Source organism: Camelus dromedarius, chromosome 17 (assembly GCF_036321535.1).
Source record: "Camelus dromedarius isolate mCamDro1 chromosome 17, mCamDro1.pat, whole genome shotgun sequence".
Classification (NCBI taxonomy): domain Eukaryota; kingdom Metazoa; phylum Chordata; class Mammalia; order Artiodactyla; family Camelidae; genus Camelus; species Camelus dromedarius.
Genome location: NC_087452.1, coordinates 31,155,609 through 31,172,887, shown reverse-complemented (window position 1 = coordinate 31,172,887; position 17,279 = coordinate 31,155,609). Strand labels below are relative to the sequence as shown.

The window sequence follows — 17,279 nt, the reverse complement described above, 5'->3', positions numbered from 1 at the left end:
TCTCTTTTTCTGTTGGACCCTGAAGTCCAGAGAGGTAAAACCACTTGTCCAGAATCAAAGGGCTTGCCTGCGTCACCCATCCTCTGCTTCCTCAGCCCCCTCTCCCTTTGGAGATCTGCCTTCCTCACCCTAGGCCTGGGTCAGCTTCCCTCTCCTTTGCGGAGGGCTGCCTGGGATTGCAGTGAACTTCAGGAACCTCATCAGTTGATTCTCACTAAAGCATTACTGACTGATACTTGGGTCATCCAGAAGAAGCTAGAACCTCACTGGGCCTGTCCAGGGGAATCTGAGGCCACAGAAGAGAGGCAGTCACCCTGGAAACATTGCCTAGGGCATCTGTCTTCCCATCTCTCTTCACCTTTCCCCCTGTGCCCCCCAAGGGCTAAACCAAGCCCCAGAAGTATGAGGAATGCAGCCTGAAGAGGATGACCCCTCTGCTGTAGACAAAGATCAGAGCAGGGGAAGGGTGAGGAATGATTTGAGGCAAACAGGCCCAGGATGGGCACGTTCCCCCTCTGTCTGCTGTGGCAGGGGTCAGACCCGATGGTTCCTGGGGATACCTCCTCTCTGAAATTCCATGGATCTGTGACTCTCAGAACAAGGGCATGGATTTCCCTGGGTTCTGGTCCCAGTTCAGATCCTGTGTGATATTCTGATCCCTCCTCCCTCTGGCCTTAGTGTGGCCACCTGCTCAGTGGAGGGGTGGGTCAGGCTGGTCCAGGAGGGCCCTGGAAGAAGACCCTGGATGTGTGGGCTGATTTTTCATTCAAATCCAGGCTGTAAGTCTCCAGAAGCCCCTCTCAGGAATATGCTGGCATCACCTTCCCTGCCCATCTGATGTCCTGTCCATCCTGCCATCCCATGCTGGAGGCCCCCAGTCCTGTGCTCACTTTCCCCTGTAGTCCAGTCTTTATGAGCCTGCCAGTCCATCAGCCATGGGCCAGACCTCCCACTCCTGCTGTCAGGGCTCCACATTCGCCTGGCCGAGGGCTGCTCCCTCTCAGAGCAGTAGGAGGCACCACCTGGACTGGGTAGAGGTTCACTTGAGCCCTCCACCCTTCCCTCTATCTGGGGATTTTCCTTTGTTCCATTCCAGAAATGAACAGGAAACCAGGGCAGTTTCTAGAAAGATTGTAAGAAAGATTTCTAGAAACACTCCAAGAAAGGCACCGAGCAGAGGGGATGACAGGTCTCCCTCCGCTGGAGGCTGAGGTCAGGCCCTTCTAAGGTTTCCACAGACTGTTGGCTCTCAACCCGAGTAAGTTAAAACACACCTACTTCCCACATAAAACACTTTTGAATCACTTTATGAGTTGTGCTCACCTCTGAGGTGTGCTGCAGTTGACACGTTGTCCTAATATTACCCTCTGCAGATGTTTAGTGAAACATGTAAGAATTTCAAGCTTCCTGTCACTGAGCTCACACCCTGTGCTGTGTGATCTCAATCTGTCCCTGAAAACACCGCACTACAGTGAACCTCATTTTACAGGGGAGAAAACAGGATGAGAGCGGTCTAGTACCTTGTCTAAAAACCACACAGAAAGGGATCACTGTGCCATCCTCTCCCCACAGCCTGGACCTCTGTCATCCTGGATTCCTAGCTCTGCCCTGGGGACTCTGGGGCAGGAACTTCAGGCCGTGTGGGGCTCATGCCTCATTAGAAGAGCTCAGAGCTGCTAAATGGCCTGGCCTGCTGGACCTGAGCCCTCCTCCTGGACCACTTAGGTGCTGGGCGCTGGCACCACGGATCTCCTCCCAAGGGTGAGCTGCAGAGCGCATGGTTTACTTGCCAGGAGCCCCGAGGTAGGAAAACAACACCATAAATCATCAGGAAGACCGCATAAATATTTTGTAGCTGGGACAGTAAATAATGCAGCTCCCTAGATACACCCAATCCAGTTCATCTGCCCCACATCCAGTACCCAGGCAAGTCTGTCTGGGCCTCTCTCCTGCTTTGTATTTTTTAAACAAATGCTGAGGCCCAGTGCTGAGCACTTTTATATGTACCATCTTCACTGCCTAGTCCTTGCTCAGGCTGCTCCCTCTGCCTGCAACACCTTTCTCCACAAGGCTGACTAATTCATCCTCCTCCTTCAGGAGTCACCTCCTCTAGGAAGCCTTCTTTGATTTCCTGGGTGGAGTCAGGAGTCCTGGCTCTCATAGTGCCTAGGCTTCCTGCATGTGCTCACTTGGTGTGGTTATTTCCTAGTGACTTGTCTACTCTCCATCCGTCTGTCAGCTCTGAAAGAACAATCATATCCCTGGAGCTGAAAGTAAAACTTGGCACATAGTAGGTGCTCAAAAAATAATGTTGAAGGGTAAAATAAATTGTCTTGTTTCATCTTTAAATAAGTCTGTGGAGCAGGCATTATTGTGTTTCTTATTACTATTATCCTTATTTTACAGGCAGGAAAACTGAGGCCCAGTGGCAGTACTGGGACTGACCTCCCGCCTGTCTGATCCTGAGTCTAACGCTCTCTCAATAACCCATCTGGGAGCATATCTCTCTCCCCTGCAGACCTCAAGCTCCTTGAATCAGGGACCCTCTGTTTCTGCTCAGGGAGGCCCTTGACCCCTGCCATAGGCTCTGGCACCCGGTGGATGCTAATCCACATGAATGCGTGGCTACAAAAGGCAAAGCAGCAGCCAGGATCTCGCCTTGACCTGGGAAGGAATGCACAGTGAGCAACTCGGGAGCAGGAGGCCAGGCGAGGGGACTTATGATCCTTGGGCCCCAGAGAAGCTCTAAGAAGATGCATGTCTGGGGAGGGTCTCAGGTCCTAGGTGGAGGCAGCTTTAGAAGGTGCTTAGATGCAGCAACCCAGATAGATGTCTTCCATCCAAAGGCACCACACCACTTTGGGGTCAAATCCCTAACCAGGCCATTGCAGCCTTGGAGGAACCTGAGACGCAAAGACAGATGATCCTGTCTGCCCTCGCCCCATCCTGTGTCAGGCACTGAGAATGAGGACAAAGAAATCAGGACACAGGCAGTGTGAGGTGGGACAGGACAAGGACAGCATTGCACAAGAAGCCCTGGCCTGACCCCGGCCTCAGTTCTCGGCAGGAGGTGGCCTGCAGAAGGGAGGGTAAATGGGTTTGGACTGATGTGTCAATTCCAGCTGGTGGCAATGGCTCCCTGAAGCTGTGTGAAAGATACTGAGCTGTATCCCTCCGGGCTCTGTTAGAAGCGCTGTGATCAATTAGCAATACTGGCTACAGGCACAAAGCGGGGCATAGAATTTGTCAGTCCCCCCTTTTACCTCTCCTCAGCTCTCAGCACAGAGTAGGGACCAAATACAGGTCTGCAGGTTCATCACTGATTCATCACTGACGAGGGTTCATCGTTGACAAGGTCAGTGCAGAAGTCATCTGGGGTTAGTCATTCTTGGAGCTGGACATGAGAACACAGGGCCTTTTTACTATCGTGTCTGCAAGAACCAGACAGGGAACAGGGAGACAGGAGTGGGAAAGAATGACAGACTGACAGACCGTAAGGGAGAAGACAGATGCCCTTGAGAACTTCCTGGCAGTGTGGACGGAGATCCCTGAACCCAGGCACAGCTCTGCCCTCACCAGTCAGCAGCAACCAGGAGATTTCCAAGGCAAATTTCAGAGGTAAATCTTGGCAAGGACCCAGGTAGTGAGGCTTTGTGCTGAGGAGGCCAAGCCCAAGGCTCCTATGCCTGGCAGATGCAGGCATTCTCACTGGGCCTTGGGCGGTTCTTATTATGATTCTAATCTGAGACCAAGTTCACATTCACCACATCCTCTGCAGAGACCTAGTTCTACCTGTACTCCCAGGGGACTTCTTCTGAGATTGTGGGCAAGTAGGTTGGTGGAGGGCCCTGGAACTGGGGACTGGAGATGCTGTGAACCTGAGGGCCTGGGGCAAAGCAAGATGGGGCAGGCAGGGGTTCCCTGCAGCCCTGTTGCCCCTGGGCCTGAAGAGCTCTGGGCTGTGGGCAGAGTCTGCCATCTCAGGCCACCTTCTGGCAGAGCTCTGTGGCACTGGGTGGAGGCAGCAACTGTCAAGTTTTATTTTGATGCCCAGTCAGTCCCCTTGGGCAGCCCCATGTCGGGGGGCCATTGCCAGACACAGATAAAGACAGCTTTTTGGGAAGGAAGTCCATCCAAGGAAGTTGACCTCTGAGTGCAGTATACAAGAGTTCAGGATCCCACAGTCATCACGGACCCACCTCTGCCTAGGCCCTGGGGGCAAACGCTGCTCTGGGGAGCCTGGAGCTGCCAGGAGAGTAGATGACGGGCACTCCAGGACCTCTGGGACACAGTGTGAAGCCAGAGTGTGGAGGATCCAGAGGACCCACAGTGGACTCTCCATCCTTGTCCTCCTCCCCACTGTCCCCCTTCAGTCCTCCTCTCAGGCACCCAGGCCTTGGCTTTTGAGGGAAGGTGCCGGCCATGGGGGTGGCTGGGAATGAGGGTGCCACAAGGGCAAACCCTGAGCCGGAGCCATCTCTGGAGGTCACGCACCCTTGCTGGCTGGAGCCAGGTCTTCCTCTCACTGCCCCCATGCACCTGTACCCTCATGTCCTCCCGCCCTGCTGCCGCCACTCCAGGCCTCTCATAAACAAGAATTTATGCACATACACAGTACACTCAAGCATGTCAGCAACTGCCAGGGTGATGATGGAGGAAGTAATGGTGACTTCTCACCCAAACTTCCCCATCTTGAAGCAGCAAGAGTTGGGGACTCCACAAGTCACGCTTCAGGTGGGGGAAGGATCCTGCGTCTGAGCGCTTGTTGGCACTCGGGTGCAAGTACAGGCAGGCCTGCCTGGAGCTGCTTTATTATGCACTGCTGCTCTTGATTCTTCTAGGTACATCCCCACCTACTGCATCTTTCTCCCCAGGGCAGGGCTCAGGTGTCTCTTAGGGGCTTCCAGGGCAGGGCCTGCCAGCAGTGCAGTGCCATATGGTCCAGGGGGCCCCAGAGACTCAGGCCAACCCTGCAGCCTGACTTCCTGGGTGCTGGCGCTCCCTGGCCCTTTGCTACGTAGAGGCTCAGGGCACAGAGGAAACCAACAAACATGCAATGAACAGATGGCACTGAGCACTGCCATTGAGCATGGGGTGCCACCCTGGGAAGGCTGATCTTCACTAAGTGCCTACGGTGTACCTGACCCTCGCAAAGTGCTGGCCATGTGTGTGGTGGCATGGCAGGGGTGGGTATTGGGAGGAGGGGACATGGCCCTCAAGGAGGTGTGACCCTGCAGCTAGGGAAGGAACAAAGACATACAGCGTCTAAAGCTCATCCCTACCGGCCCCAAGAAGGTCACGTGCCAGAATGATTGCACCACGGAGCCTAGAGACCCACAGGCAAAGGGTCTAGAACTGATGCTGAAGGAAAGGAAGGGTGCTCCAGGTGGCCTAGGAGCCCCCTACACTAACACCTACACCCTCCCCCCCGAGTCTGCTGGTTGGAGTCCTAGCAGCTCACCCTTCAGTGCTGTGCCGCTGAGCTCACAGAGCAAAAGTCAGAAGGGCAAAGATTGGAGAAATGTCTCTAGATTCACACCCATGTATGCCCTTCCATGTGGACAAACCCTGTGCTCAGGGAGCAGGCTGTAATCAGCCTTGGGCACTGAAAAGGGGGAGGGAAGCTGAAGCTGGGCATGCGGGCAGGTGGAGGTCTCCCTCAGCTCGGTGTCTCCACCCCTGCACCTGCATCACCAGCCCCGGGCAGGGCACTCCTGTCTCCGCCCTACCTGCCCCACAGAGCCAGGCGTCACTAACACGAATGACAAAGCCCATACTGCACTCCTCCACTCATTTTAAGGTGCCTGTTGCCGTCATGCCTGCCTCCAGGTCTTTGCCCTGTCCTCTGCCTAGAAGGCCAGTCCTCCCAACCTTCTTGCTCCAGTTTCTGCCTGGAAAACCCCTTTTCCAAGGTGTCATTTCCTATGATCTTCAGCACAGGCCCAAATGCAGGCCCAGGCCTCTGCACGGCATTCAAAGCCACTGAGAATGTAGGTCTCCCACTGACCCCTGGGGTACTCTGTGCACCCCATGCTCCAGCCCCACAGGCCACAAAAGTGTTGGAGGAGACTGAGGTAGAAGTCCAAGGCCTGGCTGGTCCACATGTCCTGCAGAGGACCCCTGGCACCTTCCCTAGACAAAGGATGGATGCTGTGGTGGGGGCTGGCTCTGTTGCCCTCCAGTTGATTCTGACAGAGCATCAGTGTCCTCATCTGTGGGATGGGGTCAGAATGCTTGCTCTACCCAGGTGTAGGCAATCAGACAGTAATTGGGCAGCTCACCATTGGTGCCTGAGGGAGTCTCCTAGCCAAGGGGTAAAGAGGAGTGTGTCTGGGTGGAGCTTCAGGACCTGCTCCCTGCCTCCCTCAGAGTGGTCCATGCCCATCCATGCTCCCACCAGGTCCTCATGCATACTGGGAAGGAGGGGAGATGGAATAGGGAAGGCAGGGGTCCTTCTCCTTACTCTCACTGGGTCAGTTAATTCTTGTGGCCACCGAGGGCTGGGTCTCTTTTCATCCTTCATCGTGTTTCCGAGAAGCTGAGCTACCTGGCTGAGGTCACACACCAGTGAGGGCTGAGCTGCGAGGCAAAACCAGCAGCCCGGGGCCCAGGCATAACTACTAGATGCCCCCGCCTCTGAAGCAGCAGGTCGTCCTCCTGAAAGCCCAGAGGCTGCAGCCTCACACAGACCTGGGGGCCTGCCTGCCTCCTGACCTGCCGAGTGGCTGCTGGGCAAGATCTCACCTCTTTGAGCCTCAGTTTCCTCGCCTGTAAACTGGAGCTGTCTGGAGCACTAAACGAGAGGCTGTTTTTAACTGCTCAGCCTGTCCCTGGCAGGGGCCAACATCACCCTAGTGTTTACTTAATATGGCCCATTCTGTCGCCTCTCTTGTATCGCTGGAGCTGTCGAGGCCTGCAGGGATGGGCAGGGGCCTGCTCGGATCCTGCAGGAAGTCAGAGCCACCACAGGCCAATCACCCTGCCTGGTGGGGCTCGCCCAGGTGTCTACTCTGGCATGCCCACTAGGAGCCCACCTCCATTCTGCCACAACCCCCACCCTGACACAAACTCACTCCCTTGTGTGCCCACCCAGCCCTGTGGTTCGTCCTCCAGAAGCTTCATCTCATACCTACTTTCCAGCAGACAGACCCAGGATGCTGGGCCCACCGGGTTCCTACAAGGGTTCCCTCTGAGCTGCAGCTCAACTCAGGGACCTGATCAGTGGAGGAGCCTGAGGGTCCAGGCACCCCAAGTCCTAGAAGCCCTGAGGGAGGCAGACTGGGGGACAGTTGGAGGTACCAGCTCCCAGGTAAGGCCCTGTAGGGCAGGTGGGACAGAGCTGCAGGAGTCATCCTGAAACCCCCTGGTTGTCCCCTACTCTCACTTCCTCCTGGTCACCCTGTTCTCTCTTCCTTGGAGACCTGAGGGCTCAGGTGGACAATTGGGCTGGGGCATGTAGGCTGGGCAGGGATGGGTGAGGTGGTGGGAGGACTATCCCCCCATCCCTGGGTGCTGATGTTCCCCGGGGATAGAGGGCACGCTCTGCTCTGATCTCTGAGCTCTACCTAACCTGCTACAAGGGGTTAGGAGAGGCTTCCTGGAGGAGGTGGTAACTAAGCTAGGACCCACCTGAAGACTGAGAAGGAGTTAGCCAGGCATGGTATATCAAGCAAAGGGAAGAGCATAGGCAAAGGCCCAGAGGTGAGAAAGTGCAGGAAGTTGTCTGGTAGGAAGTAAAAGAAGTTTTTCTCACAGGAGCTGGAGGGTTGGCAGGGGCCGGGGAGGCAGGGCTAGACCATGCTGGGCCTGATCACCATGTTCAGATTTTATCTTTCATCCTGTGAGCTCCATGGTCACTTTGGGACTGGGAGTGAGAAGTCCCTGACACTTTAGGAGGATTGTGTGGCTACTGTGAAAAGAAAGAATTGTTGGGGGGTGGGGAGGTGGGGTCCTGAGTAAATAGGACTGCAGGTGGCCAGACAAGAGATGCTGGCGGCCCAGGCCAGGATGGTAGCAGTGGGGACAGATGAATGGAGAATTCAGAATGGGGAGACTGAGGCACCAAGGGGACAAAGACCTGTACAAGCTTCCACAGTGACCTGGGGCCTGGCCAGGATGGTGACATTGTGTAGTGGGGAGGGTGAGCAGCAAGGGAAGGGCAGGAAGCTACCCAGTGCAGGCCCACTTGGATCCAGCCCAGGGGCTGGGGAGCCTTTCTTCCCTCCTCCTCTCTTGGAGCAAAGCTTCTGCCTGAGGAAAGAAAGTCCATTTCTCTTCCCTGTAGCACAGCTGTGCCATGCACACCCACACAACACCCCCCACGGTGGCTGTGGTTTGGCCATCACCAGCCTTCTCCAAAGCCTGGGGGACAGTGGAGGCTTCCTTGGGGCTTTCTCTAGATTCCAGTGGCTTCATGTGGGTGGTGTGGAGGGAGGGAGCTTGAGGAACAGAAGGGAAGACTGGACATCTCTGCTACTCCATTCCCTGTCCCCCCCCCCCCGCCCCTCCTCCGGCACATACACCAGCCGGCACCTGGATGCACACACAAGAACCCGAAGGCAGATTCCACAGAACACTCCCACCACAGCCCCTTCTGCCCAGCTCTCAAATTCACTAACACTTCCCCCAAGTTCCCTCCTCAATGTTTTTGCTTTCCCTCTAGAGACATGCCCAAGGCAAAGAGTGGCCCCCACAGAAGGAAGCTACCCTTCCACCCCACAGAACAGAGCAGCATGTTGCTCTACAACATGATGGAGCTAGAGCAGACATCAGCGTGAACTTCCCAGGCTTCCAGATTGTGAAACCTGAGGCCAAGTTGAAACTAGTTCATCTTCTTTGCAAGGCCCCCAGGTAGGGTCCCAGGTCTCCCTGCTGGCAGCTCCTGTGATCCCAGGCCTGGTGCCCAAAGCTGAGGCTCCAGTTCCCATGCCCACCTGGGGAAACTTGGTACAGCTGGACTCGGCTGGCCTGAGTCCTCGCCCCACTGGCCTACCGTGAGGGTGTAAAGGGCCCCATGTAGGCCCCACCTGCGGGCTTAGATTATAGCCCAAACTTTGACCCAAATGCCATCTCCATCCAGAAATTCCAGCCTTCTTCCACCCCTCTTTCTATTGCCCTAGGATGACTACTTGGTGCCCACAGGCCCTGAGGGGCTGGCCTGGGAACTGGCTGTGTTTCTGGCCCCGAGGGCTCACCATTCCTGCTGCCCAGGCCTGCCCAGCAGCCTGGCCACCTGCCTAGCTGCTGTGGCCAACATGGTCACAGCCCGTGCCTGCATAATCCTGTGGGCAGAGGCAAGGCCCAGGCATGTGAAGGTGGTGGGGTGGGCAAGTAGCCTGAGGGTGAGACTCAGCTCCCTGGGGAGGCCCCTCTCCTGCCAACTTCTGCCTCTGCCCACTACAGGCTGCTGGACCCTGGGGAGGAGGCGTATCTCTGCCACGGGAGCTCACAGTCTGGGGGAGATGGACTTGAACAGCCCAGCTGCCTGCTTCCAGTGCTGGGCACAAGGCTGGAACCTCTGAATTCAGCATTTTAATCCACCCTCAGAGCAGCCCCAAGGGCTGGGGATTTTACAAATGAGGAAACTGAAGCTCAGAGAGGGCTGAGCTGAAGCTCAAGGTCACGCAGCCAATTAGTGTGGAAGCTGCATGCTAGTTCTTCCTACTCTGGAGCCTCTGCACATGTGTTTAGTGCCTCAGGAGAAGCACTGGACACTGGGGGTGGGGGTAGATTAGAATTAAGGAGAGGGCTCATAGGAAGCAGAGGACCTCATTAGTTAGGGGCAGGTACCTGGAAGGCTCCCTGGAGGAGGACTTTTTGCATGGGGCCTTGTTAGACGGCCAAGAGCTTGATGGGGCTGCACTCCAAGAGCAAAGCATGACCTAAACAGAGATAGGGGCTCTGAGGACCACCATGTGGAGGGATGGTGGGTGGGTTGGCAAGGGTGTCCTGGCGCCCCAGCGCCTCTCACACCCCTGGAGGACCTGAGATGGAGAGTGCTGGCTGTGCAGGAACCTTGTTCTGCTGGTCCAACTGGCCCAACCACTTCTCCTGGGGGCACTTCTCACTGCCCCTGCTCACAGCCAAGAGTTTGTCGGTAAACCCTGTATGAGGTCTGGGTCAGGAGCCTAGGAAACCTTAACCTGGTCCCAAGGTAAAATGATTAAAGGGTCCTGAGCCCCGAATGCTCTGCCACCTCCTTACACCTCCTCAGAAAGCCTGACATGATTGTGCCTTCCAACAGGACAACTTCTAAAATACAATGAGTGTGGAGGATAGGTCTCTCTGAGGAGATGAAATTACCCGTGCAGTTAGGAGAGGTTTCTACTTTTCTCTGTAAACTTGTCTTTATTTTCCTTATTTGCCCTGTTTTTCATCAGACAGCCAATGTATGTCATTACTTTTCCAGGTTTCTCTGGCTCTCCCTCCCCATCTCTCATCCCCTATCCCTCCCCCTATCCTCCCAGCTAGGGGGCAGGTTGAGGTGCTGTGGACGACACTCACACACAGGCACTCCGTTGCGCCATCCATGAAATGGGCGTGCTCAAGTCTCCCAGACTTTCCTGGATGGTGCCAGAGCGAAGGGCGAGAAGGCGCCGCCCAAAGCCCCGGCCCAGGTGGCAGCGTCACTCCAACCTCCAGGTGGCGGCCCGACCCGGGAATAGAGCCGGATCTTTTATAGTCGGGCCTGAGTCACGTGGCTGGGCGGACGCCTCCGGCCCGGGTTGGGAAAGGGTTCCCAGGAGACGTGCGCGGGAGACGTGCCTGCGGGGGCGTGTGCGAGACGGCGGATGCGGAGTGAGACTGTGGGGTGGGGTAGGGGTGTGCCTAGCAATCCTTCCCGACCCTCTTCAGCTCCGGGCCACCCCTACCCGCCTTTCTCCCCGCCCCCCTCCATTTCCCACGGGCCTAGGTGAACTCAGTGAGCTGCCAGCTGTGGAGGGAGACTGAGGCAGGCGAGGAGGCGAGGGAGCTGGTGAGGCCCGCGGCCCTTCCCGCCCTGTGAGTGACTGAGCCCCTCCGACTCCCCAGGTGTCAGAGCCTAGTGTGGGACCTGGCAGATCTTCGCAGAGGGGGTGCTGCTGAGGGCGGGTAATGGAGGAGGTAGAGGTGGTGTTGGAGAGCTAGGGGGTCCCCTGGGTCTCTGTGCAAGGGGATCCTTGTTACTCTGTGACTGCCTCTGACAACACCAGTGCCCATCCGTGCCCTTTGAGGGACCAAGGTGTAGAGGAGCTGGAAAAGGGGACTCAGAAGGACAAGGGCTGTGCGGTGGTCAGTGCAGAACTGGGGCAGTCCAGGGGCTGCCTGCCTTGTGAGAGCCCCAGGAAAGCCCTATGCCCTGAACTCCCAGAAAGCACCTTCCCCTTGTCTACCCCAAGCATTTCTCGTTTCACCCAAACACAAAGGTATTGAGGGCAGAACTCGTGGACTGTCAGACCCGTTTCACCAACTCTTTGGCAATTAACACCAACACTGATTGAATCTGAGACACGGTTAAGTCACAGGTCCAGCGGGGAGCCAGGATATAAACCCGGACCCTCTAGTTTCCTGGGCCAGCTCTTCCCCACCATGTGGCCCCAAGGCTACTGCCCATACTTGCCCCTTACCAGTGCCTGAGGCTGAAATCTCTGCCCATGATCATCTTGGTGACCTGAAGCATGGCGGAAGGTTGGATAATGTTCCAAGTGCCCTTCCCGCCTGTACCGCCCCCAACAGGACTCTCCTAGACGCTGCCATCCTGAGCAGTTACCCAGGAGTACCATCTCTGCTGGCTGGGGCCTCCTGCTCCAGAAACATGAGCCCACTCTCCCTTGGCCAGGCCAGTGCTCTAGGTGTGATGGGGATGGTACTGGCAGCCAAAGCTTCAGGGACAGGGATGATAATACAGAGAAGCAGAAACAGAGAGGGAGCAAGAGGTAAAGAAGCCAGAACAGGGACAAACTCTTGGCAGGGATCAAGTATAGGAACCAATCCTGTCCCCTCAACAGGCGGCCCCAGAGACAGGGAGGTCCAGGCCTTTTCCAGGGTACTTGGCTGAGTCCTGGATTTCCTGTGGAGGGGTCTGAGGGCCCCCAGAGTTCATGGACTCTGGGTAGGGTAGGGGCTGCAGGGGTCAGGCTGGACCAACCCTCCAGGGAGCCTGCAGGGGGACAGCCCTGGGTGGCTGCTGAGGGCAGGAGTCTGGACACTGCTCAGCACTACCTCTGATGGACCTGTTTCCTTGGCTAAAAACCTTGAAAGGGAAGAAGGGAAGGTATCACTTCTGGTGGCTGCTGTGGACCCAGCCCTGCCTAGGGATTTATGACCCATGCCATGAGATGCTATGGAAGGCTCTTCCAAGGCTGCAGCCTGTGACTTAGCAAAGTAACCTTACCTGTGCCCCTGGCTAATGTGAACTGAGGCTTGCCAGGTGTCCATCCTGGCTGAGGCGCCACACACATCATCTCACCCAACACTTAGCTCCTGGCATGGGTCTGTCATCAGCCCATTTCACAGGTGAGAACTCAGGATCAGAGCGGTGTGGTCACCTGCCCAGGGTCATACTGTTAGCACGTGACACAGCCAAGGCTTACTCCCATGCCTCAGCAGGCCCTTCTAAGGTCAGTACCAGTCAGGTTGTGGGTGCACAGAAGCAAGCTCATCTGGACCATGGCCTGGCCCACACAATGTGGCACCAAAGGGCAATTCCAACACTCAGAGTGACTCCAGCCAAGCTTGGCCTGGATTCCCTGGACCCTACATAAGCCTGTTCTCCCTGAAGCCCCTGGTCCCAGGGCCTGTCTCTGGAGGGAAGCCCACCCGCATCCCTTCTCTTCTTTTGCCACAGTGTGGCCTGCACAGCCTCAGCCTCTCTGCCTCTCTCTGAGTACATCTTGCTCCCCTTTGGAGTCTCCAGAGGAGAAAAACTGGCTGAGGCCAGTGTGCACTTGTAGCTCTTGAGCTCATGAGTCTACATAATCCTGGGGGCCAGGAAGATGCTTCCTGGTGTCTACTTTAAGTTCTTCTTCCTCCTGCAACACCAGCCCCCTCTAAAGCAAGTGGTTCTCAACAAGGTGTAATTTTGCCCCTCAGGTGACATTTGGCAGTGTCTGGAGACATTTTGATCTGTCACAACTTGAGGGAGGGGAGTACTACTGGCCTGCCAGGGATGCTGCACAGAACAGCCCCCACAACAAAGAATTATCTGACCCAAAGGTCAGTAGTTCTGAGAATCAGAACCCCTGATGTAAAACATGGGCTTTGGAGCCAGGCTGACCTTGGTTTGAATCCCACCTCTGCTGTTTACTAGCTGTGTCTCCTTGGGCACCTCTCTTTAAGACTCAAGTTTGCTCATCACCAAAAGTGGCACTAACAGTGGCCTTCACCTTAAGGGGTCTTGAGGACTGATCAGATTGCACACATCAACTACCCAGCACAGGGCCTGGCACTGAGGAAGCTCTATCAGTGACAGCCATTATTGTTTTCCATTTTTCAAGGTGAACCTCAGGGTGTGGGAGCAAAGTTCTGGTGGCTGGACTTGGAGCTCGCAAAGGGGCAGCCCTCCCTCTGGTGGTCCCTGGCACAAGCTGGGCCTATTGTGAATATAGAAGGAGAGGATGGGTTGGCCACTATGGTCCTGGATGGAGAAGCCAGAAAGGAAATTTGATCACAGGTAAGCAAAGGTCACTTGAAGTTTATCTTGCTCACCCTTCCCTCCAGCCCAACCCCAGGGAAGCCATGGGGACTAGGACACAAAACACACTAATGAATAGAGTCTCACAGCTCAGGGAAGTGCCAGGGATTCACAGCTGGGCGTCAGGGAGGACAGGCATTTGAATGGACACAACCAAGACAGGTAGAGATATAGGGATGGGTGGGAGATGGCATTCAAGACCAGGGAACAGTGTGTACAAAAGCCTGGTTGTAAGGAGTAAGGCATAAGACCTATTTCCCAAATGGTAGTCCAGTGTGACCAGAAGGGTCCATCTTGGTCGAAAGAGCCTACCCCAATGGGGTAGGGGACAGGCATCAGGGCTGGGAACCTAGACATTAGCCAATTTTCAAATTAGATCCTCCTTCTGAAATGTAGGGTAGCAGGCCACTCCCCCTACCCTCCATGTGCTGGGAAGAATCATTGTCATTTTTTTAATTTTTTCAGCCCAGACACCTACCACTCCACACACAAACATTTAAAACAATTTCAGAATCCATATCTCAACCAAGGCTCTCCAACCCTGGAGGTCTCAGTGGACACCCTGTCCCCCGACTCCTGCAGCCCTGTAACCCACCTGGTCTGGCCCCTTCTCCCCACCCATCTTCCCCAACCTAGGGTCCTCCCACCTGGACAACATGAGAGCCCCTCTGCCCCTATCCAGCCCCTCCCTTCTGCAGCCACTCTTTCCCATCCATTCCTCTCAGGAGCCCACGCCATCGTAACAGCTGTCACCACCTGCTCCTTGAGAAGAATGAAGTCCTGGCCATGGCCCCCTTTATCAGCTCAGGCCTCCTTAAGGATTGCCCCCCATTTTCATCAAGCAGGTCTCAGCTGGGAAGAGCTATTCAGACAGTCCTCATCACCTCTAGGTGGTCCCCCTGGAGGCTAGGGACCTGGAACCCTCTTCTTTGCCTACGGAAAGTGACATTTTTTGAAGTATGGAGTCATTGGCTTGATTTTTCTGAGCTTGGGGGCAAGGGAATGTACTCCCTGGGCCTTACTCTATCCCCAGATTTGAAGTCCAGAGGCTACTTGGTGAATAAATGAATGAATCAATTAATGAGTTATACCAGACAACCCAGTTCTAAGTCTGGAAAGGAAGCTCAGGAGCCTCCCAGGGGCGATGGGGAACTCTGAAAGGCGGGGCAGGAGAGAGGAATACTTGTGGATCTGGGTAGGGGCTACTCCCAGAATCGTTTGACCAGCAGCGGTGGGCCAGCTAGAGCATCTCGCCCTGGAGTGTTCCCACTCGTCTGTCGGGGCGAGCCGGGACCAGCTGGCCTGGCTGCGGGCACCAAGCCGGGCTGCGTCCGCACTCCAGCCAACAGGAAGAGAAGAGCGAGGGCCGGGCGAGGCGGGCGGGCCAGCTGGCGGGCGGGGAGTCCCGGGCGCCAGCGCTGGGAGCTGGGGAACCCCCGCCGACGTCTCTCCGGCTCGGTGTGCGGGGCGTGGGGTTGGGAGAGAGCCTCCCGGATCTCAGCGTCCTCTGTAAACTGAGGCCCCTTTCGAGGGCTTCTATGTGCCCTAATGGCGGGCGGGGGCGAGGTGTGCCGGGGCGGGCGAAGAGGCCCAGACTCTAAGTCGCCTGCCAGGAGAAGCTGAGCCTCAGGACCCCGGGGGAGCGGCTGGCGGAGGCGGGGCCTCATAGGGGGCGGGCCCAGGACGGGGCGGGGCGGCGGTCGGGCCGGCACCTGGGTGAGGTCGCGCCGCCCCACCCCCTTGCACTTCCGTGTGCCTCTGCGCGGGAGCGGGAGGCGGTGGCCCGGGAATCCCTTGAGCGACCCTCGGCGTCTGCCCGCCGCGCCGAGGCTCGGGTGGTAACTCGCCGACCTCCGGGCCCGTCCCGATCGGGCGCGCACCGACCCCCATCCGCGCCCGCTCCCGGGAGCCACGCAGGGAGCCGGCCCTCAGCCGCCGCGACCCCTGGCGCCTGGCCCGGCGCCCGGAGGTGAGTGAGGGCCGGGCCCAGACGTGGGATCGGGCAGTCCTGAGGGAGCGCCACCCCTCCCTTCCCCTCCCGCTCCGGTTCCCGTTTCCGAAACTGAGAAGCTGAGCCGCGGCCGGCGAAAGTCCCGCCGCGCTCCGAGACCCGCCGGTGCCTCGGTGCCCCGCGTCAGTCTGTCCGTCTCTCTGTCCAGCGGTAGGGGCCTAGGGCCTCTCTCCCGTCTGTCCCTGGCCCATCTCCACCCGCCTATGTCCTCAGCGCTCCGAGGGTCCGCCTGTCCTTTCCGAACCTCTGGGGCCCTCCGTCCCCACCCCCTGTGTTCCCCCGTCCGCCTCTCCTTAGTCCCCGTCCGTCTGTCTTTCGCCCCGCTAGCGCCCCATCACCCTACCCCCATCTCCTGCAGTCCCTTAGATCCCGTCCCCCTGGAGCGGCACTCCGGGCCCACGCTCGCCGCCCCCTGCCTGTCCTGCCGCCTCTCCTTTTCTACCGCGGGATTGAGGCCACGCTTCCCGCCGGGCCTCGCCTCCCGCCCCTGGGACCCTGCCTGGCCCAGCCGGAGCGGCGCCTCCTCCTCGCTCCCTCTTTTCTTTCAGCCTCTTAGTCTTTTCCCCCATCTATCTCCGGGCTGGGCGTGGCTCTAGTCTCCACCATCCCCCTCTTCCCGTCCCGCCCCTATGCCTCTTTGAGCCCCCTCCTCCGGTAGCCCCTTCCCAATCCAGATACCACCCCTGTGGGGGCCCAGCCAGGAGAGGGGAGGGGGTGGAGGAAAGCAGGGTTGAAGAGGCAGGAGGTAGGCACCGTCAGAACTGCCTCACTTCCCCACCCCCCTGTTTGTCCTTGTCAGGGAGGGGAGAGCCCTACTGAGCCCCCGACTTAAACTTGGTCAGAAAGATCTGGTATAAGTTGGGGGACGTCCCTTTCTCCTCTGGCCCCTACCCTATATCCGTGGACCCTGTCTTGTGCTGAGTTGCCCCATGTAGATACATTGTGTATCTATCTCCCTGTGTGTTCTTTGTCATTGTTTCTGGGATTTGCCCCTGTGTGTCTTTTTAAATATGTGTGAGTTGCCTCTTTGTGTGTGTGTGTGTATCTCTGTGTGGGTGTCCTGAGTCTCTGTGTGCCCTTTGGAGCTATGTGTGTACTGTGTTCTTTGTCACCAGATTCCCCTCTATGTGTTGAGGGGTGTATGTGTGTCCCTGTGTGCCTGGAGGGTCCTGTGTTGCACACTGGGTGTGTAATGGTGACCCACTGGCCATGAGTACATTTAGACTGTTAATTGTGGAAGCCCACAGTATTAGTGTCAGCCCACTAGGCTCATGTGTGTCTGTATGAGTGTGTGTTTGTGTGTGGACTTACATGTTCTTCCTCTCTTTCTACCACTGAGCTGCTGTGACTGGGCTGACCTGGTCACTGAGGGAAGGCACTGGTCCCTTGGGCTTCCTCCTTCCTGCTGTGGACTGAACTGGGGTGTGGTGGGCTGGCCGGTAGAGGGCAGTTTGTGTGTGTGTGTGTGTGTGTGTGTGTGTGCGCGCGCATGTGTGTGATGTGGAGGTATTTGGACAGCTGTACCTGGCTGAAGGGTAGTATGAGGGATCTGGGGTGTGACAAGTGTGTGACTGGGGGCAAGACTGAGGGTATGAC

The 17,279-nt window shown here is 56.9% G+C and overlaps 1 protein-coding gene across 2 annotated transcripts in view; it reads left to right on the top strand.

Moving 5' to 3' along the window:
- The first annotated feature begins 15,414 nt into the window (after window positions 1–15,414).
- The window catches only part of PRKCD (protein kinase C delta), a 28,855-nt gene continuing 26,990 nt past the window's right edge, over window positions 15,415–17,279 (top strand). Inside the window, exon 1 of one of the 2 annotated variants that reach the window (XM_031470546.2) lies at window positions 15,415–15,641. The gene's annotated coding sequence lies outside the window, so the exon portion shown is untranslated. The remainder of the gene's footprint in view (window positions 15,642–17,279) is intronic. The other variant, XM_031470545.2, reaches the window with a different exon arrangement.